At 43.3% G+C, this 23,251-nt stretch overlaps 1 protein-coding gene across 1 annotated transcript in view; it reads right to left on the bottom strand.

Moving 5' to 3' along the window:
• The window catches only part of ASXL3 (ASXL transcriptional regulator 3), a 149,270-nt gene extending 126,755 nt beyond the window's left edge, over positions 1-22,515 (bottom strand). Inside the window, exon 1 of the mRNA XM_068237321.1 lies at positions 22,280-22,515. The gene's annotated coding sequence lies outside the window, so the exon portion shown is untranslated. The remainder of the gene's footprint in view (positions 1-22,279) is intronic.
• Between the last annotated feature and the right edge of the window lie 736 nt (positions 22,516-23,251).

Genomic DNA, 23,251 nt, shown 5'->3' with positions numbered 1-23,251 from the left:
TAGGTATTCACTCCACAAGGGTATGGGTCCTTCACATCCACAGGGATAAAAGGTATGTCTACATGTACGTGGAGTAATCACTTCTATCTCACTAACAAACAGCCATGCAAGGCAGCTTTCATAGAACATGCAGCGATACCTATCTTACTGCCCTAACACAACACCAGAGAAAACACAGCTATGACCGGAAACACAAATTATGCAATTCATTGAAATGTAAAGAGGATATTTTAATAAGGACTGTTTTTGCCTTGGGACAATAAGGATACTCGTCAAATTAAAGCGGTTTAACACCCAGCATTACAACTTTGCTTTAAAAGATTGCTTACAGCTTATAAACTATTATGCCAGATTTTTTTTAAGCAGAAATTCACTGAATGGGTTAAACATGACATTTTAGTGTTGGATTTAACTAGGAATCCGCATCCCTTCTTATCTGTAGTTACAAATGTATCTTTATTTGGAATACAAATAGACCTTTGAAAAGCCTGCCGGGGAAGACCTCTTTGTTCTCTCAGAGCAGTGTTTGTTTGTTACATTGTAGATAGATACATTTGTAACTAAACAAGCAAGCAGAGGAGCATTTCTAGCTAAATGCAGCACTAAAATGTCATGTTTAATCCATTCAGTGAATTTCTGCTAAAAAAAAATCTGGCATAATAGTTTATAAGCTGTAAGCAATCTTTTAAAGCAAAGTTGAAATGCTGGGTGTTAGACCACTTTAAACAGATTCAGTAACTGGGTGAGGTCAATGAAGGCGGATTATGTAAAAATATAAAAAATAAAAACCACAAAACCATACACAATGCCAAAATTGTGCAGGTCAACAAATACTGTACATGGTAGTCTTAATGCTGAGTGCCTGAAAGAGTTTAACATTTAGGTAAGGAAGTGAGTTTCTCTGTAGTTGGGACCTAGTCAGACTAAAGTGTAATCTACACATACAATTCTTTCCAGTCAGTAAAAAAGCTTGAAAGGATAGAGAATGGTCAAAAGTTCAAACATTTTTGGTATAACACTGTGTAAGATTGTGTAAAAGACTGTGCCATTCATCTGAGACAAAACTTACTAACTAAAAAACATTGAAGTCATTTTTAGGATGAATTGTTTATCATCAGTTTATTTACAGCTCAGGGTGACTATAATTTTTCTATGCAGTTGAGGGAGGCCAAGTGGCACCAGTAGTTCAGCCCTGACAGAATCCAGTGAGACACGGACTACAAACCACTCCTGACGTCTGGTCAGGAGTGGTCTCCATCATTGCACTAGACTGGTCCAAATGTAGAATAACTGGCTGAAACAGCAGCTAGACTGCCTAGAGCTACAGAAGAACTGTGGTGATTTCTCCTAGATGTTCGTGAAAACCAAATACAAATACCGGTAGATAATTATCCAAAAAGGATTACAGAAACATTTGATGGGTCCAAAATGTATTCTGCAGCAAGACAATGGTCCCAAATATAGAGCCAACTATAGTCAATAAAATGAATAACCAGAACTGGTGGTGTGGCCCTTGTTTCGGATTGTGTGCAGAAACAGAAGCAACTTAGATATACTAAATCCCCAGAAGAACTTGTAGTTAGTTTTCCTGAGGTTAGTAACAAATTACTAGGTGAGTTTAAAATTCGGTGTACAGCTGTTTTTAGAAGCGATTTTATGTTTTGTTTGTTTATGTGCACTTTGCAGGTTATAGACTGAAATGTATTCAATGTTATTTTTGAGAACATTTTCATTTTAAAGATTTTTTTTCTTTTATATTTTTGGTTGAAAGGAGGTGACAGGGAGCATGAGACACAGTTCCAACTGTCCTGTGTGCTGATCACCCCTCCTAGTTGCTAGGCAACGTGAACAACAACATAGGAAATCCCATCATGCTTTGCACAGCATCAGGGGAAAAAAGCCTGGGCAGTTTTCTTTGATGGGTGGAGCTTAGCTAAAAATAATAATAATAATAATAATAATCTGAACATTTGTATAGCGCTTTTCTCCTGTCGGACTCACAGCGCTCAAGAGCTGCAGCCACTGGGACGCGCTCAAGAGGCCACCCTGCAATGTTAGGGAGTCTTGCCTTGAACTCCTTACTGAATAGGTACTTGACCTAGCCAGGATTCGAATCCTGGTCTCCGTTGTCAAAGGCAGAGCCCTTAACCAGTACTCTATCCAGCCACCACTGATGATTCTTTGGTAAGAAAAACAAAGTTCTGATGCTGTGAAACTGTTAAAGAAACACCAAGCCTTTTCAGTTCTGCTGAGTAGATTTTTAGTCCGGAGGTTCACTTTAAAGAAATTGATAGCGACAGTTGAGTATAGTAAATATAATTATAGTAAAAATTCAATTTGGTTATCTTATTTATGCATTTCCCGACACAAAAAAACAAGATGTGATTAAACCTAAAACTTAAAGGACAACTGTAACGAGAAAGATATGGAGGCTGTCATATTTATTTTGTTTGAAACAATACCTATTGCCTGGCAGCCCTGCTGATCTATTTGGAGTAGTGTCTGAATCACACCTGAAATAAGCATGCAGCTAATCTTCTCAGATCTTACAATAATGTCAGAAACACCTGATATGCTGCATGCTTGTTCAGGGTCTGTGGCTAAAAGTATTTAAAGCAGAGGATCAAGAGGACAGCCAGGCAACTGGTATTGCTTAAGAGGAAATAAATATGGCAGCTTCCATAACGAGTACATTTGAAATCGGCGCCGGTAGACTTGGGCGCAGGATACAGCGGTATATAGCTGATCCTGCTTCTGCACAAGTCCGGGCCGATTTAATTACTATTCCCCCTCCAGGCCGCCATGGTATAGTGGGGGAATGAAATAATTCGGCTTACAGCGATTGCTGGAGGCCGAATTATTGTGTTTTTTTAAGCAACCTCGGCTCCGTCTTCTAACGGAGCAGACGTTACTCACTGAACGCCGCTATAGGAGTGATTCCTATTGAAGTCTATGGAGGCGCCGGCTGCGCCCAAATCTAGCAGCGCTGAAAAGCACTGCTCCGTCCATAACCCCCTCATTACAGTTGTCCTTTAGAACTAACCAGAACTGAATGTTCCCTCACTTGACCACCTCTATGGTATGTTATGAATACCAAAATAATGTTTTATTAATGCACAGTATAATCTTAACTGCAGAATAAATTGTGTCTATATAACTGAGGTAATGCTATGTCATTCTTTGTAAATTCTGAAAATGCCTTCACTTTCAGACAACATTTTTCTAACTCTTAAAATTGTAAAAGTTAAAATACATACAAAATGTACATTTTTTTCCAGAGTAAAACAAATGACTGTTTTTACTATGGCGCTGTCACTTACAGTAGGCAGTGAAAATCTGAAAGGATTGTCATGTTTTGAACTAGTTCATCTTCTCATGGTGGAATCTCCGTTATTGCTTTTACTGAATGGCAGTAGCTCAGTCTAACTGAACTGCCAAAATATTGTGCAAATGAGTCGAGAAGCTGACTATCATCTTTGTATAGATCCTTTCCAGAGAGTGCTTTTTTTTATAGAATTAAAGTAATAATAATATCCCATGAGGAGATTTAATTTTTACTGCCTACTTTAAGCCACAACATAGGATAAAAAAATTATTTACTGTGCATTTTACTCTATAGAAATGTACATTTTGTATGTATGGATGGATTTTAAATTTTACAAATTTCCATGATCGTGGTCCTTTAAGTTTGGCTGAGCTCTGAAGAACTCTCAGGCTGGTTTCACACGCAGAATGGCAGTAATGCACTGCCAAAAACAGGCCTTCGGGGATTACCGCGTTAGTACAAGGTAATCCCCGTCGGGCAGCCAGCCAAATAGGAAGTTATGCTCACTTCCTGTGGCGGAAGTGAACATGTGTGCAGAAGCATATTGCTAAAATACGCTTCCGCGCACGCGTTGCCATAGACTTGCATTACTTCCGGTCCGCTGCACGTCCCTGCAGAGCCACATGGTAACATAGGTTTGCCCTCACGCCGAGGATTTGGTAGAACCATTACTTCCATCACATCGCGTAGCACGGCGTCAGCATAAAAGGCCTCACTGAGTAACACTGACCTGCGGTGGGCTGCGGTAAAAATGCTGCAAAGCCCGTGTCAAAAGGCCCTCAAGGTTAATTTTCAGCGACAGAATTTTTTTAAAAATAAAAAAATGTTCTTTGTACCCAAGTTGGATAGAGAAAAATTGAAAGTCATGAACTTTTATGGCTTTTTTTTTTTTTTTTTTTTTTTTTTAGACTTTTAAAGCAGGTAAACATTATTTTCACCCCACATCCACCAAAAAATATATAAGTTAATTGGATTCCCACTAAAATAGTACCTAAACTATAACTGACATATGACTATTTAGGGCTTAAATTGTGACAGTCACAAAACTATATACTCTGTATAGTGCTACAGAAGATGTCGGCACTGTATAAATACTAAATAATAATAGTGTGGGGGTGAGGCAGACTCTCCACATATAGGGAATTGTATTATAGGGTATGGTCGAGTCAGGTAAAAAGGGCGCTGGAGATTTGGGTGCAGCCGGCACCATCATAGGCCATAATGTGAATTACGGCTATAGCGATGCTCAGATGCTAATTGGGGTGTCGTCAGAAGACTGTGCCCAGATCACAATAAAAACAGCGTATTTTGGCTGCCAGCAATAGCTGGAAGCCAAATTGCGTCTTACCCCAGATAAAATCATAACAGGCATTTGACAGCATCATAGTGGCTGGAGTTTTTAATGTGTGTTTATGTTTAATTCCATGCAGAATCCACAAGTTTGTTTTAAAAATCCTGATGTACTTCATCCTTGCCATTTTGCTGTAGAAGAACAAAGGGTCATCAAAACACTTGAGACCATCTACATTTTAGGATTATCCGACAAACAGGATTACCTTTAACAATTTCTGTGCTTAAACAGACACAATTAAGCTGTTCCACATTCACATCAGTCTTTTTGTATTTTATGAGTCCCTTGGTAGAATGTAAACCTATAAGCCTTGTTTTTCTGTAGCTGAATAGAATGTGTAGAGCAGATTAAGTTATCAGAAATTTCCCAGGACACCTCTGGAATATATAAAGAGAGAATATCCGCAACCTTTCCAGTGCTAAATCAACAAATTTATGCAGAATGATAAAATGCAACACGTGCACAGGGTAATAAAACACGTCCATCAACAAGAAATAATTTAATTCCACAATTTAAAGCATCTAAACAAAACAGTTGTGTATTAACCACTTGAGCCTAACTGGACAAAAATTTTCATCCAGTTAGGCTGCGCGCACTCATGCGGGTCGCGGCGCACGCTCCCGTGGCCCACCCCCCCCCGTGCACGCTCCCGCCGCCGGCCGTTAGCCCAGCGATCAATGAAAGGGATTATAGATCCCTTTCATTGATCGGACCCCCCCCGGAGAAAAGCCGACAGCGTCTCTTCAGACGCTGCGACTTTTCTGAGCTAAAAAAGTTCCTGGTCTTCTTTCTTCTTCCTGGGAGCGAGATCGATCGCTCCCAGGACTTTGACTGTGGCCATCTTGTGGCCAAATAGTAAAACTACACCCAAACCACATTTTAATAAATACATGTTTAAACATTTAAAATCCCCTGTTTACCTCCCACACCAAAAAATACTCACATAAAAGTTTATATAATAATAAAAAAAAACCAAAAACATAGTTACCTAAGGGTCTGAACTTTTTAAATATTCATGTCAAAGGAGTATATCAATATGATTTATTAAATTATGGGCTTCTAAATAGTGATGATGCAAATTAAAAAAAATGCACCTTTATTTCCAAATACAATATCGGCACCATACATTGTGATAGGGTCATGATTTAAATGGTGTAATAAGCGGGAGAAATTGGTAAATAAAGTACATGGGTTTTAATTACGGTGGCATGTATTAATTTCAAACTATAATGGCCAAAAGCTGAGCAATGATTTTTTTTTCAATTTAGAATTAAATTAAATTCTCAGCAAAATGTATCACCCACAGAAAGCCTAATTGGTGGCAGAAAAAACAAGATATAGATCAATTAATTGTGATAAGTAGTGATAAAGTTATTGGCAAATGAATGGGAGGTGAAAGTTGCTCAGATGTAAAAAAATCCCAACCCTGTAGGCTGAAGTGGTTAAGTGAATTCTGTAATGTTAAAAAATAGGAGCATTACCCCCCCCCCCCCCCTTAGTGACGTCTAGTGGTGTCTGGCATGCCAAATCTTTTAGTGACATCTAACCCCTCCAGCGACCCCACAAACACATTGTTCTCCTACTCTCCCTGACTTCATAGTTTGGTTTGTTTACGTATGCACCTACAGGTATCTGCCATAACAACTGCATAAAAGGTTTCCCTCACCTTCATTATCTCAAATATGCAGCAGAAAGAACAACACAGTAAGAATTCAAGATGCTCAGGAATAGATCCTGACATTACACACGGGTGATGATGCTGCCAAGTAATCCAAAATATAAAAAAATCCAGGAGGCGATTACACCTAGCAGGTACCATGTAAACCTGAAAATATTAGGGGGGTAATTGATATTCGGGGGTAATAACTGCTGCATGTGATATGTGGTTGGATAATAACGGCTTCATGGGAGGGGGGGGGGATTAACTTCTGCATTTGATATTTGGGATAACAACTTCTGCACTTGATATGGAGGTAATAAATGCTGCATTTTATATTTGAGGGTAATAACTGCTGCATTTTTTTTTGGGGGGGGGGGGGGGGTAATAATGGCAGCATTTTTTTTTTACACACCAAATACTAAACGTGATTTGTAGAAATGCAGTCTAACATCTGCAAAGAACTCCAAGAAATGTTGCTGTTGCCTACTTAAACTCATTGTTCAACTCCTCTTCATGTCTTTGATGAACCCGCACACAACTCTTACAGCAAAAGATTTCAAATTTAGACACAGTCTATTGCACCTACAGCCGTTTTCTTATTTACTGTTTTGTCCTTTTTTTTAAAATATATTTTATTTGGGTTTTTATAAGTTTTACAACACAGAAGGAACAATATTTTCCAGACAATAACAGTGGAAGATCTATGAGTTAACCGACAAGGTACAAAAGCTGAAATACGGGCAATATTGTTCCCCTATCCCTACCCTTCATCCCTCCTCCCCACCCCCAACATAGTCCCATCCCTCAGAATTAAGGAATAAAGAAGTTTTTCTGTATATAATGCAACCACATTTTCATTTAACGATTTCCAGAAAACTGTATATGTCAGTTTCCTTCATTTGGCGGATGATATTTGAGTGCACCTAGTGAGCCACTTCTATCTTCCCGACAGTACCACGTAGTCAGTACAAAGTCACCCATAAACTTATTTATTTCGGATGGAGTGAGTTTTGAGAAACCTGCAATTTTTCAAGAGTGAAAAGGGAGAGCAGTTCCTTCTGAAGCATTTCCAATGTAGGGGAGTTTTGCTTGATCCAGACTTGAAAGATAACACGCTTTGCCATAGCCAGTATATTTATTTATTTATTTAAGTATTTATATTTATATATTTAAGTATTTATATAGCGCCGACATATTACGCAGCGCTATACAGAGTATATTGTCTTGTCACTAACTGTCCTTCAGAGGGGCTCACAATCTAGTATATGAAAAAGTTTGGATGGATTTTCCTGGTTGTTTACACTTTGTACCTCATGGCAGTGAAATAGACATAGTAGATAGTGTTTGACTTTTTTCTTACAAAGTTTGTTTGCATATTCAATTACCTTGTCCCAAAAATGGTCCACCACATAACATTCCCATATACAGTGTGTTAGGTTTGCATTTGGCAGTGAGCTTTTCGGGCATTCTGGTTTATAGTGGATTGGGGGGTGTGCATATTTAATATCAAAAGCGTATTTGGCTCTGTGTAGGAAGAGCAGATGGGATGTCCTATGCTGTTCGTTTGATATGTAGGATCTGAACACACTCAACCCTTGGATTATATGGTCACCTATATTTTCTTTTTGGAAGTCTTTTTTCCATGCTTTGAAGCTTGTATATGTTAGTTTAGTTCCTTCTGCTCTACTCAAACCATCTACCAAATCTGACAGGGATTTCAAAGGTCCCCCGGGACTTATTAAGTTATCGAAGGAGTTTGGAAGCGCTACATCTGAGACTCTGGCAACATGTGATTTTACAAAAGATTGTATTTGAAGATATGGTAGGTAGAGATGTAGCAAACGGTTCGCCGGCGAACGGTTCCAGGCGAACTTAGGGGGTTCGCGTTCGCCTGCACCAGGCGAACTTTTGCGGAAGTTCGATTCGCCCCATAATGCACTATGAGGGTCAACTTTGACCCTCTGCATCACAGTCAGCAGGCACATTGTAGCCATTCAGGCTACACTAAGCCCTGGAGCCCCCCCCCCCCCCTTATATAAGGCAGGGTCCGGCGGCCATTAGCCTCACCCGTGTGCCTGCTAGAGAGAGGAAAGGGACAGCTGCTGCAGACTTTTTCTCCTAGGGACAGATTAGTTAGGTTCTAGGCTGCTTTGCTTGCTCCTGACTGATTATTATTGCTTTTAAAGCACCCAGCAACAGCTCTTTTCAGAGCTCATCCTGTACATTTTTTTTTCTGTGTGTCAAACTGACACTTTTGATGCATGCACAGCCTTGCTAATTGATATTGTGTGTGCCACTGCCAGCAGCCCAGCACATTCAGTGACTACCTGTGTGTGTGACAGGGAGCTGCACATTGTACTACCCAGTACTGCATATACCCCAGTACCTGTTGTGTTTACTTAACCCACCTCATCACTGCATATACCTAGCGTTGTGTTGAGTGAACCCAGCTCACTGCATCTAACTACCTGTTGTGTTGAGTGAGAACCCACCTCACTGCATCTTAAGTACCTTTACTGTTCAGTGAACCCAGCTCACTGCATCTAACTACCCAGTACCTGTTGTGTTTACCTAACCCACCTCATCACTGCATATACCTAGCGTTGTGTTGAGTGAACCCAGCTCACTGCATCTAACTACCTGTTGTGTTGAGTAAGAACCCACCTGGCCACCTCACTGCATCTAACTACCTGTTGTGTTGAGTGAGAACCCACCTCACTGCATCTTAAGTACCTTTACTGTTCAGTGAACCCAGCTCACTACATCTAACTACCTGTTGTGTTCAGTGAACCCAGCTCACTGCATCTAACTACCTGTTGTGTTGAGTGAGAACCCACCCCACTGCATATAGCTAGCATACCCCCGAAATGGACAAAATGGACAAACCAGGTAGAGGAAGAGGTAGAGGTAGAGGCAGACCCAGAGGAAGGCCACCAGGCACCGGCAGGTCTGTGGCTGTGCGAGGTGGTGTTGCTGTGATTTCGTGCGGACCTGCCCCAAAATACAGTGCTCAGAAGAAGGCACGTGCCATCATTTCCCAAAATCGTGAGGAGTTGCTTGAGTATTTAACACAGAACACCTCATCTCCCGCAGCCACCAGCGCTACAACAAGCACCACATCCACTGCATTTGACACTTCGCAGGAGTTATTTGGTGGTGGTGGTGAAATCACCGATTCCCAGCCACTACTGCAATAAAAACAAGAAGGCGCAGGTACACCACCTCATACGTCTGAGTTAGGTGGCGATAGTATGGACGTAACGTGTGTGGATGGGGATGATGGTGGACCACCTGAAGTTGGTGCACTTGAGGAGGTGTCTGAGGAAAGCGCAGCTGGCCAGGAGGATTATGATGACGATTATACGGATACCACATATGTTCCCGGTAGAGGAGATGACCAGGGGGACAGTTCAGAGGAAGAGTCAGAGAGGAGTAGGAGGAGACGACTCCATGATAGAAGCAGAGGGAGCTCGTCCTCAGAAACAGCTGGGGGCAGTGTCCGGCGCCATGTATCACCAGCTATGGCCAGCCAGCCAACATGCCCTTCAACGTCAGCTGCTGATGCCACCGTAGCGCCATCACCCCAGGAGGTTCAGCAGTTTGGAAATTTTTTCACGTGTGTTTCAGATCGAAGCAAAGCCATCTGTTGTCTCTGCCAGCAAAAATTGAGCCGTGGAAAGGCCAACTCTCACGTAGGGACAAGTGCCTTATGAAGGCACCTGGAGTGAAGGCACAAACAGCTATGGCAACACCTGAGGAAAAGCAGCACCCCTCAAAAGACAAGCCACCTTCCTTCTCCTCTTCCTCCTTCAGGTGCATCGTCTTCATCCACTTTCTCCCTTGCACCTTCACAGCCACCCTCCACACCGCCTCTTCCCTTCAGCGGTTCCTTCTCCTCTGCCCAACGCAGGACCCAGCTGCCCGTGAAGGAAGTGTTTGAGCGGAAGAAGCAAATGTCTGCCAGTCACCCTCTTGCCCGGCGCCTGACAGCTGGCGTGGCGGAACTATTAGCTCGCCAGCTATTACCATACAAGCTGGTGGAGTCGGAGGCTTTCCGTAAGTTTGCGGCCATTGGTACACCGCAGTGGAAGATACCAGGCCGCAATTATTTTTCACAAAAGGCCAAACCCAAACTGTACTGTGCAGTTGAGAGGCAAGTGGTGTCATCTCTGGCACACAGCGTTGGGTCAAGGGTCCACCTGACCACGGATGCCTGGTCTGCCAAGCACGGGCAGGGCCACTACATTACATACACAGCCCATTGGGTCAACCTGGTGACCGATGGCAGCAAGCAGGGAGTACGTAGCTGCACAGAGGACCGACTTGTCACACCTCCACGGCTTGCAGGCAGGCCTCCAGCCACCTCCTCTCCACCTGCTATCACCGCTTCGCTGTCATCCTCCTCCTCCTTGGCTGGTGCCGCCATCTCCTCTCCAGCTACACAGCCCCAGCACCCCAGGGCCTATGCTGCATGCCAGGTGCGACGGTGTCATGCAGTGTTAGACATGTCTTGCCTGAAAGCGGAGAGTCACACTGGAGCAGCTCTCCTGGCTGCTCTTAACAAACAGGTGGAGCAATGGCTGACCCCGCACAAGCTTGAGATCGGCAACGTGGTGTGTGACAACGGCAGCAATCTTATTGCTGCGTTGAATTTGGGAAAGCTGACACACATACCCTGCATGGCACATGTGCTTAATCTGGTCGTGCAAAGATTTGTGTCCAAGTACCCAGGCTTAGAGGGCGTCCTGAAGCAGGCCAGGAAGTTGTGTGGGCATTTCAGGCGCTCTTACAAGGCCATGGCACGCTTTGCGGACATTCAGCGTAGAAACAACTTGCCGGTGAGACGCCTGATTTGCGATAGCCCGACTCGCTGGAATTCCACCCTGCTCATGTTCTCTCGCCTGCTAGACCAGGAGAAAGCCGTCACCCAGTACCTGTATCATTACAGTACAAGGACACAATCTGGGAGGATGGGGATGTTGTGGCCCAACAACTGGACACTGATGCGAAATGCATGCAGGGTCATGGAGCCCTTTGAGGAGGTGACCAAACTGGTGAGTCGCGATGAGGGCACCATCAGCGACTTGATCCCCTACGCCTACTTCCTGGAGCGTGCTGTGCGTAGAGTGGTGGATACAGCTGTGGAGGAGCGTGAACAAGAGGAGTTAGGGCAGCAGGAGTCGTGGGAGCCATTTACACACGAACCCGATGTTTCCACAACACCGGCGGCAGCACAGAGGGGGGAGGAGGAGGAAGAAGATGAGTCGTGTGGGGAAGGAGAGGAGTCAGACTGATGATGCTGATGATGGTGATGATGAGGAAGGTGTTTCTGTGGAGGAGGAAGAGGCGGCGGACGAGAACAACCGCGGCAGCCATCACAGGGGGCTTCTGCTGCTCCACGTTCCCGTGGTATTGTTCGTGGCTGGGGGGAGGAAGAGGAGTTGCGTCCCGTCACTGAGGAAGAGCAAGAGGAGATGGAGAGTACGTCTGCATCCAGCTTTGTGCAGATGTCCTCTTTCATGTTGTCCAGCCTGTTGAGGGACCCCCGTATCAAAAAACTCAAAACGAATGACCTGTACTGGGTGGCCACGCTACTAGACCCTCGGTACAGGCACAAAGTGGCGGACCTCTTAGCAACTCAACAAAAGGCGGAAAGGATGCAGCACTAGCAGAACAAGCTGTCGATGATGCTTTACAATGCATTTAAGGGTGATGTGGCTGCACAACGCAATCAAGGTACCACTGGCAGTAACCCTCCTCCTCCCAAGTCCACGCAGGCAAGAACAGGACGCTCCAGCGATCTCAGGGTGATGTCGGACCTGCGGACGTTCTTTAGTCCAACTCCTCGCCATAGTCCTTCCGGATCCACCCTCCACCAACGCATGGACCGGCAGGTAGCCGACTACCTGGCCTTGAGTGTGGATGTAGACTCTGCGAAAAAAGCGACGATGAACCCTTGGCCTACTGGTTGCGCAGGCTTGACCTGTGGCCAGAGCTGGCCCAATTTGCCATACAACTTCTCTCTCGCCCTGCCGCAAGCGTCCTGTCAAAAAGGACCTTCAGTGCAGCTGGAGGCATAGTTACGGAGAAGAGAAGTCGCCTAAGTCACGACAGTGTTCAGTACCTGACCTTTATCAAAATGAATGAGGAATGGATCACGGAGGGATACTGCACGACCGAAGACTAAGCCAGTCCCCACACACAGCATCTCTGCCTGCAGGCCGCTTGACTGCCTTCTCCGCCACTACCAACAGGGTCCAGGACTCTAGGCGGATTCCTGAATTTGCGGCCGCTACACTAATTTTTCTGGTGCGTGTACATGTGCCCATCCCCCTTCGTGATCATTACCTTGCCGCGGTGAAGGGGCTTGCGCATCACAATGAAGCAATGACCGCCGGCTATTTGAGTGTCTCGGGTGGGGGTGGCACACAAAAGATAATAAGGTCGTTGCTTCATTGTGGTCAGACCAAATTTGATCAGCTGGACAGTCACTGTTCTGTCATTCAGCTACATCAGCCAGGCGAGCAAATGGGCTGAAAAGCCACCATCACCTGCACTCTCGTCATGGTGCGCACCACAGCCGTCACTACACAAACGGCTGTTTGCAGTCACTGCATACCTTTCACTGCATCTGTGACTGCACATTATACCTGGCAGTCAGTGCTTACCTTGCACTTGAATGGACACACTTTTAAACAATTTAAAAATACAACCATCTATCATTTTCAAAAAATTAAAAAAAAGGGCAAAAAAACTTGCCCTCCGTAAAACATTCTTGGCAAATGCTTTGGACTTGGTTTGTCTTTCGCTGGCTCAAGGGTCCATCTGACCACAGATGCCTGGTCTGCAAAGCACGGTCAGGGCAGCTACAGCATGGGTCTCAGCAGGCTCCCACTTCGGGCCGGAATCCAACCTTCATTCCCCGCGGTGACAATGGCAGACTTGCCCTCCATAAAGGATTCCCGTTAAAGGATTTAAAGTTAATTCATTTCAAATACACAGCAGGGCCTCGAAAGTCCGCCTCCTGTATTGTTATTTTTGGTCACTACTTTGGGGCGGGCGTGCATGCCTGCCTGCTGCCCTCCTTGGATGTGTAGTGGTAGCCGTTTCTCAGGCTCCACACCGGATTCCATCCCTCATTCCCCGGCCATTACCCGGGGTCACAAATGGCAGACTTGCCCGCCTCCATATGATTCTCGTGAAAGGAATGTGGTGTCATCTTTGCCCGCCTTAACTGGTTCTCGTTAAAGGATTTAAAGTACATTCATTTCAAATACACAGCAGGGCCTCGAAAGTCCTCCTCCTGTATTGTTATGTTTGGTCACTACCTCGGGGCGGGCGGGCGTGCATGCCTGCCCGCTGCCCTCCTTGGATGTGTAGTGGTAGCCGTTGCTCAAGCTCCACACTGGATTCAAACCCCTCATTCCCCGGCCATTACCCGGGGTCACAATGGCAGACTTGCCCGCCTCCACAGGATTCTCATTGTAGCGGTACTGAACAAGTACACAGCAAGTAGAAAATGTAACTTAAAGACAAAACGTAAGCTTTTTAACAATGCCATGGAAAGTTGAGAAGGAAGTCACACATTACCTGACATCACTGAGTGAGGAAGAGCAATCTCGCCATGTTGCGCAGTAGTCCAGCATGGCCGTCACTACACAAACAGCTGTTTGTGGTGCGTTACACAGTGAGTTTGGTGTGTCAGTGTGAAGCAGTACTCTAATTACACTCCCTGATTGATGTATACACATGCAAGATGTTTTAAAGCACGTTAGGCCTGCAATTTAGCATTCAATGTGATTTCTGCCCTTAAAACGCTGCTTTGCGTCACATCCAGATTTTTCCCCGGGACTTTTGGCATCCCACTCCGCCATGCCCCCCTCCAGGTGTTAGACCCCTTGAAACATCTTTTCCATCACTTTTGTGGCCAGCATAATGTTTTCTATTTTTCAAAGTTCGCCTCCCCATTGAAGTCTATTGCGGTTCGCGAACCGAACCTTCCGCGGAAGTTCGCGAACCCGGTTCGCGAACCGAAAATCGGAGGTTCGCGACATCTCTAATGGTAGGAAATCTGCTGTAGATATAGAAATTTTCTACGCAGTTCTGTGAAAGACATCCATGTGCCACTGTCTAAGTGCAACAGATTTCCCAACTTGCTTATTCCCTTTTGGTCCCAGTCTAAAAAAAAAAACTGTTGTGTAATACTAATTGGGAAGTGAGGATTTCCCCATATGGGCATATACTTGGATATTAGGCAGTGTAGGCCCATTGATTTCCTTACTGCTCTCCAGGTCATCATAGTGTCTCTGAAGATTATATTTTGTCTGAGTCTTACAGGGAGTTCTGCTAGTTTTGAGTGCAGGAGACCAAGGAGCGACCAGGGCTTTGCCATTTCCTTTTCCAGGTTTAAATTTGAGTATCTGCTTGTTTCTTTGATCCAATCTTGGACATGTCTAAGGATCGCTGCTAAATTATATCTTCTAAGATTGGGAAGATTTAGCCCTCCTAGCTGTTTAGTCATTTGTAATTTTTTTAGGGCAATGCGGGGTTTTTTTTTCCCCTCCACAGAAATTTGCTAAAAGCAGTTTCTAGCATCTGTATGTCCTTGTGCCGGATGAGGAGCGGGACTATTTGCATGGGGTATAGCAATCTGTCCATTGTAGTCATTTTTATAAGAGCCACCCTACCTGCCAACCCGATCGGTAGTTTGTATCATCTATCCAATTGGGTCTTAAGTTGATGAAATAGGGGTGTGTAGTTTAATGTGTATATTTGGGTTGGATCTCTAGGTATTTTTATTCCCAGGTATTTTATGTGAGTGTGTGTCACCTTTAGACCCAATGAGGGCCATTGCCTGGTATCTGCTAATTTGGAAAGGGGCATTAATTCACTTTTGTCTTTGTTAATTTTTAATCCTGATAGGATTAAGAATTCTTTTAATATATTAAAAACTTGGGGTACTTGCACTAGGGGGTCCTCCAGGAATAAGAGTACATCGTCAGCAAAGTACTGTTGTCTTCATACGCCATACTGTAGTTAGGTGTACCAGGGTCCCACTAGCTTCTGCTAAGGGAAGTTAACGATAAGGGGTGTATTCACTAAACTGTGTTGAGCAGAATGTGAGCAAAGTCTTACGCACAATGAGTAAAGCATATTACATGTAATCAGGGGCGTAACTAGAAATCACTGGGCCCCCCTGTGAAACTTTGGATGGGTACCCTTCTGCCGAACAACCACCCCCCTTCCCAGAACCAATGTTATTCAATTGGCTAGTGCACACATCTTTGTCTTCAAAACTTTGTATGTTTTCTTATCGGTGGCTGAACTGATGCAGTCATTAGAGCAATTCTTCAGAAAGCAGAACGTTTTTTTTTCTCTACTTGCCCTTACTTGTCAGTCTCTCAGTACAGGGCCCCCTGTGGCTTCTGGGGCCCCCTGTGGTTTCTGGGCCCCCCTGCGGCTGCATTCCTTGCAGGGTATATTGTAATGCAATGCCCGTTATTTTATAGGGGGAATCCGGCACCCAAATTTGCTGTTATAGCTGCTGTAAGCAACATTTTATATGGGCACGTATGTCGGTACCCATTTGTGTTAGGTATGTGTTAGGAGTCTGTGTGGGATGGCTAGGGGTAGGCATAGATAGAGGAGAGTTGGTGTTAAGCATAGATAGGGCATATCTATAATGGTGCTGCAAGGAAAAATGGGCACATAAATAATGGTAACAGTCATGAAATAACGTTAGAATATTGGTATTTTTACCAATATTCGATTATCCACAATACTAGAAAATCATTTAACCACTTAATGACATGCTGACTTATAAAAACATCCTGCTAGAGCAGGGGTCCCCAAAAGTTTTGGGTCGAGGGCCGGGTCAACATACTTCAGACTGCTGGGTGGCCGGAGTATACATAAAATGAAGTAAAAGTCTTTGCGAGCCAGACAGTGAAGCATACCCAGGTGACAACCTGCAGTCCAATTGGACAGCAGTGTCACCTGATGTGGAATTTGATTGGAAACCAGCGAATTACTGCTTTCTGGCTTCCATGTGGAAGGTTAGTGTCAGCACTGCTATTCTATATGCGGACCACCAATATTTAAAGATGTAGATGACCGCATCTATAAACAATACATTTTGTGTGTGGGGGGGGGGCCGGTAAAAAAGCCTCAGGGGGCCACATTTGCCCCCGGGCCTTAGTTTGAGGACCACTGTGCTAGAGCCTCTTAATGGCTCCAGGACGTTTTTATAATTCAGAAAGTGTTGGTGCCACTGTGCGCGTACACTCCCGTGGTTGCACATGCGCGCTCCCGCATGTGCATTCCCGTGCACATGAAAATTGTGAAAAAAAAATACACCTTTAATTCCAAATATATTGTCACCATACTTTGTACTAGGGACATAATTAAAATCTTGTGATAATCAAGACAAATAGGCAGATACAATGTGTGGGTTTTATGTACAGTAGCAATGTTTATATTAAAACCATAGGGGATGAAATTGGAGATATAGCTAAACTTGTGAACTCAGAATTTACAATACCTCTGTGACAGTTCAACTCCCAGGTCTGTGAGCATGGTATAAACAAGGATTCTTATCTCAGCTAACAACCTTCCACCACATTTAGATGTTCTGTTTCACTTGAGGCATCTTAATGACATGTATTTATGATTGAAAAAAAATCTATGTATCCTCTTTTGATGTTGCATGTATATAGCTGTCTGTACCATCAGCCTGCAAGCAAACAGGATTTAAGCCCGACGAAGGCTGCAAGGCCGAAAGCTTGCTTATTCTTATTCTTTTTAGTTAGCCAATAAATGATATCATCCTGATTTAAAACTTCTTGTCAAAATAAAATGTAATTTTCAAAATGATGATGAAACTTGGGAAAGTTTCAGCACAACTACACGAGCCGGTAGCTTACAAAACACCCATTTTTGAATAGCCTTGGCTGTTAGCTTTCCATAATGGAGAAATTTGCAGTATTTTTCTGCTGTTCAGACTCTTCTATAGACAAAGTATGGTGGCAAAATTGGCCTGTACAAAAGCCACTTGCACACTTCAGCGTTAATGGCCTGCTAGATGCCCAAATAACAATCAACTATGAGATATGTGGTATTATTTTAACCATGATAAGCTGTAGAATGCAGACTTCAACAAGAGTGGTTCCAGTTCCCCATATCTTTACTAGGTAGGATAAAGGCAGTCAAGATGACTATTCTCCCAAAGGTCTTGTATTTGTTTAGAGAGCTTCCAATTGAGATTGTCAAAAAGGATATGATGCTTCTAGTCTAACATCACTAAATATATATGGAAAGGTAAAATCCCCCACATAAAATATGAATATTCAGCTCGGGTGGGGGGGAGGTAGTTGGGGGATGGACTACTCCCAATGTCCGCCTTCAGATTAGCCCAAATGCTACAATGGGCGTCCCCTAGGGGCACGATGAGATGGGTAGATTTGGAACAGGAATTAATCTTCCCCATCAACTGTTTAATGTTAGCCCCCAACCCTAGGCTCCCATTCGATGTCCAGTCCTTTATTTTATACTAAATAACTTCATCTCACTTTGCAAATTTCTTTTTAAGAAGCTGGGAATCCTCTACCTTGGAATCAGTTTTTTGGAACTTCGAATTTCTTCCTTGATGGTATAGATCAAAACCATGACGTGGCCTCAGCTCACAGAAACGTACACTCTTCCTTCCTCATTTTTCTTTAAGTACCTCCAATTAAGACATTTTGTTGACTCGAAAATTGGAGGGGGTCTCTGGGTGTCACGCAACAGTTTTGAGAGGGCTCATGTCTCACTTAGACTCCAAGATGGATTTGTGTCTTTTGCATACTATGAAGTCTAGTATCAGAGCCTGCCTTCTTTATTGCCTGCTACGACAAAATCACAGGACAAACTCAATAGCCAGTGGGATGAGAAAGAATGATGATATTTTTACCTCCTTGGCTAGCTCCTCGGCTAATTATGATTTTAGGGAGAGTTACAGGATCTGGTATGATTGGTTATGGACCCATAGCAACTGGTCAAATGGGTCCTGAATACCACAGAAATGTGTCTTAGAGGGTGTCATTGTCCAGCTAATCAGGCTCACTGCTGGTGGTACTGCCCACTAGTTCAGGACTTATGGCTATATTGTTTTGAATTGGCCTCTGAAGTTATGGAAGCGACGACCCAACCTGATCCTTGGATGGCCTTATTTCAGAAGTCTATTCATTCCCTTAGTAGACATCAGAATAAGTTGATGAGTCAATTCTGTAATGCTGCCAAAGCCCTCCTGGCTAAAACTTGGAGATCAGCCCCGCCTTCCTGGCAAGATCTCATTCATAAAATCCACTCCATCTACCTTTTAGAAAATATTACAAGCCTACCTCAGGGAATCCATGGTCAGTCTAGAAGTCAATCCACACTCCCTAACGGGCTAAGAGCTAGATCACATTGGGCACTTTACCGCAATCGCGTGGGCAAAATCTCCCGATTTGCACTTGTGATTCCTGTTCAACAGAACAAGAATCACAGCGCGATCGTCCCCAAAGTGCTACATGCAACGCGTTGCAATTGATCACAATCACAAATGCTGCAGTGAGAATGTATCCACTGGGCACTGCAAAAGTGCTCAGTGTGAACCAGCTCTGAGGGTATTCTTCTGCATGTCTGGAAGTATTGGGCCCACTACTTTAGTATGCAATATAAATAACCTCTAATGTGTTTATCTTCTGTAAAGTGTTTTGATAATACTTGCTCTGTAATTTACTACCGTTATTACAGTTCATAACCTGTTTTATATTTTGTATGCTTGTGTCTTATGATTGAGAGAAAAAATTGAAAAAAAAAAAAAAGAGAGAAGTTGTAGAATAGATTTTAGAATGTTTTAGGGATGATACCTATGTCTTGTGAATTCTTTTTAGTGACAAACTGTATCAAAAGCAACAAAATGTTTATCTTCAAATATTCTGTACCAAAATAAAAAGCTTGTAAAATTAGAACAAAGCGACAGAATTTAAAATAGAATAGATAAATTACTACCTTAGGGACTCCGCTTTTTAAAATATGTATGTCATGAGGGTATATTGCGGTTATTTTTGCAAATAAGGGCTTGCAATTATTGCTATGGTACAAATGAGAAAACAAAACAAAAAAAATAGTAAAAAATACACCTTTATTTCCAAATAATATATTGTCGCCATACATTGCACTATGGACATAATTAAAAGAGGAACTTTAACTCGGTAGCCGATTCCCCCTTTCCCGTGAGAAATCTTTACCTTTTTTCTGAATTGGGGGGGGGGGGGTGGGGGGACGGTGTGGATGATATTGTGGTGAAAGCCCTCCCACAGTGTTATATCAAGAACATGGTACCGATCCATGTGTGCACCTGTTTAACTTCATATTTGCAGCCAGCCCGTTTGCACTGGTTATGATAAATATGCCCTCTTAGTCATTCTGGGTACCCATATGTGAAAAAATGAAAAAAAAAAAAAAAAAGAGACAAAATGTTTATATATTTTATAATTGTACCTTTGTTGATTTTAACTTGTATTACAAATTTATGTGAAACTACACCAGAAGTGAGACGCACATGGTGGCTACTATATTAATTTCCTTTAAAGAAAACCTGTAACAAAAAAAAGTTCCCCCGGGGGGTACTCACCTCGGGAGGGGGAAGCCTCAGGGTCCCAATGAGGCTTACCCCTCCCCTGTAGCTGCAGGCAGTCCAGCGCTGGCTCCCCCAAAGTGTCCCAGAATCCTCCCTCGACAAGCCTGACAAGCACAGATTTATTCACCTTTCCTGGCTCCAGTGGGGGCGCTGTTGCAGCTCTCCACACGGAGATAAGCAAAAATAGCCGATCTCTGTTGGGTCCGCTCTACTGCGCAGGTGCAGGAGACTTGCGCCTGCGCAGTAGAGCGGCCCGACAGCGAACAGCTATTTCCACCTAATGCCAAGCGCCGATACTGCGCCTGCGCTGGAGCCAGGAAGGGAAATATTTACATCCCCGCTGTTCAGGGAGCTACATCGCCGCCGCCGTGGGACCGAGGAGGACAGGGGAAGCCTCAATAGGATCCGGAGGCTTCCCCTACCCGAGGTGAGTACCCCCCAGGTGAGGTTTTTTTTCGATACAGGTTTTCTTTAAACTATACCAGTTGCCTATTAGTCTTGATGATCCATTTGGTTTCATCAGTGTCTGAATCACACACATAAAACAAGCATGCAGATAATCCAGTCAGATATGGATTAAAAGGTCTATGGTTCAAAGTATTTGAGGCAGAGGATCTGCAGGATAGCCAGGCAATTTGCATTTCTTAGAAAAAAAATACATATATGTCAGTCTCCACATCCCTCTCACTTAAAGGGGAACTGAAGAGAGGGGTGTATGGAGGCTGTCATGTTTATTTCCTTTTAAGCAATACCAGTTGCCTGGCAGCCCTGCTGATCCTCTGCCTCTAATACTATTAGCCATAGCCCCTGAACAAGCATACAGCAGATCAGGTGTCTATAAAGCACATATTTTTGGTAGATACATTAAAGGGTATCTTTAAAAATAAGGTAGAAAGTTAAAATTTCACCTCTTCACTATCACTTTTTATGCAACCATGTAAGAGCTAGTTCACACGGTGCTACAGTAATCAACAGCCTCGGCACTCATAGTTTAAAGGGGTACTACAGCGAAAAACTGTACAATTTTAAATATGTGCAAACATATACAAATAAGAAGTACATTTTTTCCAGAGTAAAATGAGCCATAAATTACATTTCTATGTTGCTGTCACTTACAGTAGGTAGTAGAAATCTGACAGAAGCGACAGGTTTTGGACTAGTCCATCTCTTTATAGGGGATTCTCAGGGATATATTTATTTTTAAAAGCACTTAGTGAATGGCAGTTGCTCTGTCCAACTGCCAAAAAGCTGTGTAGCGAGCAGGGAAGCTGGTCACCATCATTGTTTAATTCCTTTTTTGGGAATGTCTTTTTGAAGAATAAAAGCCTTGCTGAGAATTTCCTATGAAGAGATGGACTAGTCCAAACCCTGTCACTTCTGTCAGTATTCTACTGCCTACTGTAAGTGACAGCAACATAAGAGAAAAGTAATTTATGGCTCATTTTACTCTGGAAAAAAATGTACTTCTTATTTGTATATGTTTGCACATATTTTAAATTTTACAGTTTTTCGCTGTAGTGCCCCTTTAAACGCTGTCCATTCAGATGACAGCCAAAGGTATGATCACGTACCAGTATTTACAGTAGTTTGCGCAAACAGCATTTTGATTCAGATTTTAGCCGTCTTCTGCCTGCCACTTAGCCGATCCTGGAAGCAACGTGTTGCTTCCAGGATCCTTTATGCCCACGCTTCCATGTCCCTCTGTGGGAAGCACTGTCAAAAGCTGACAAATGCTTTTCTTCAAGCTTCCAGAAAAGCTTTTGCAGCAAAATGCAGGGCTGCCATGGGTGGCTTGCCCAAGGATCTGTCTAAACTACGAAAACCTGTAGCATAATTAATAATAATTACATAAATAAATGTGTGTATATTGCAGGTTCAAGCATTGGTAACTAAGAAGCTAATTGAAGGAAAAAACACCAAAACCAGTATATGCTGCTATGTCTGTCTGAACCAGCCCTCAAGCCGCTTTCACACTAGAAAGTTTTCATTGCATTGCGTTACCCGTTTTTACCTCAGGGTAACACTAAAGCAAAGTCTATGGGACATTTCATACCTGATGCGGTGCAGTGCGCCGGAAGTTTCGCATCTGACATGAAAGCATCAGCGCACTGTGGGTCAACATTCGTGGCTACATGCAATGACTGGAAGCCATGTAAGTCAATGGCACTGCAGATATTTTAAACTGTTTTACGTTGCACATGTGCAAAAGCATATTTTTTTTCAACACACTTTCATGCAATTCGTATTTTGCCACAGGAAGTAAGTTCTAGAGAGACTCACAGTTTGGCTTCCTGCCAAAAGTTACATTACCGCCAGTCTTCAAAGCCTGTTTTAAGTGCTGCAATACTATCATCCAATCGCTCTGCATCCAAACTACCGTACTGCTAATGCCTCAAACGCACTGCTCAGGCCCATTCATATTGGAAGGTTCATTCATATTGCACTGTGAAGCCAAACAGAAACAAATGCAAATTCCTACTTCTAAGTCAAAGGAAATATTTATAATGCAATGTATGACAACTATTATTTAATAAAACAGATGACTTACGGTTTCCATTAAATATTCTAGCTCCTGTCACAAAAAATGCAAAATCTTGTTTGATTAAGTCGACATACACATGCAAAAAGACATTTTAAAACCTTGACAGTAAATATCCAATAAGAACCTAGGTTAAAAATATATTCAGAGCTGCCACAAGAATTAAACTTTCATTAGAACTTCTTTTTTAAACTGCTGAGTATCCTTAGCTTCACAACTTTCTGCAGGCGCTGCAATTTGTCCTTCTGTAAATATACATAAATGCAGAACTTGCACTGAACAGAGGGAAAAATAGATGTGACTTACTTTCTGCAGAGGTGAAATCCAAATGATGACGGAGGCACAGCAGCAGATGGAAAAGAAGGAAAAGACACAATTATACCTTCTGAAACCAATAAAATACACCATATTACTTATCAGAACTAAGTTCGACCAAAGACTTGGAGAAAGGCCATCTTATTTTATACAACAGATGAACCATGAGCATTAGTTTATTTGCAGTTACAGCAATTGAACAATGGGCACTAGGATAAATGATGAGGACATGGCTTTTAGCTCACGCATGAAGAAGGGAGAACAAAGTGCAGTCATTTGTTAATGGAGTTGCAATTCTCCAGTGGGTGTTTACATAGAAGCAGGAAAATTGGGTGCTGCCGTAGGCGCCCATAGCAATATTGGCCAAGGTGGGAAATTTGTGCGCCAGAGGCACCCCT

The sequence above is a fragment of the Hyperolius riggenbachi genome, chromosome 5 (assembly GCF_040937935.1).
Source record: "Hyperolius riggenbachi isolate aHypRig1 chromosome 5, aHypRig1.pri, whole genome shotgun sequence".
In the NCBI taxonomy this organism is placed as follows: domain Eukaryota; kingdom Metazoa; phylum Chordata; class Amphibia; order Anura; family Hyperoliidae; genus Hyperolius; species Hyperolius riggenbachi.
The sequence above is the reverse complement of the archived record's forward strand: the minus strand, read 5'-3'. Positions and strand labels throughout refer to the sequence as shown.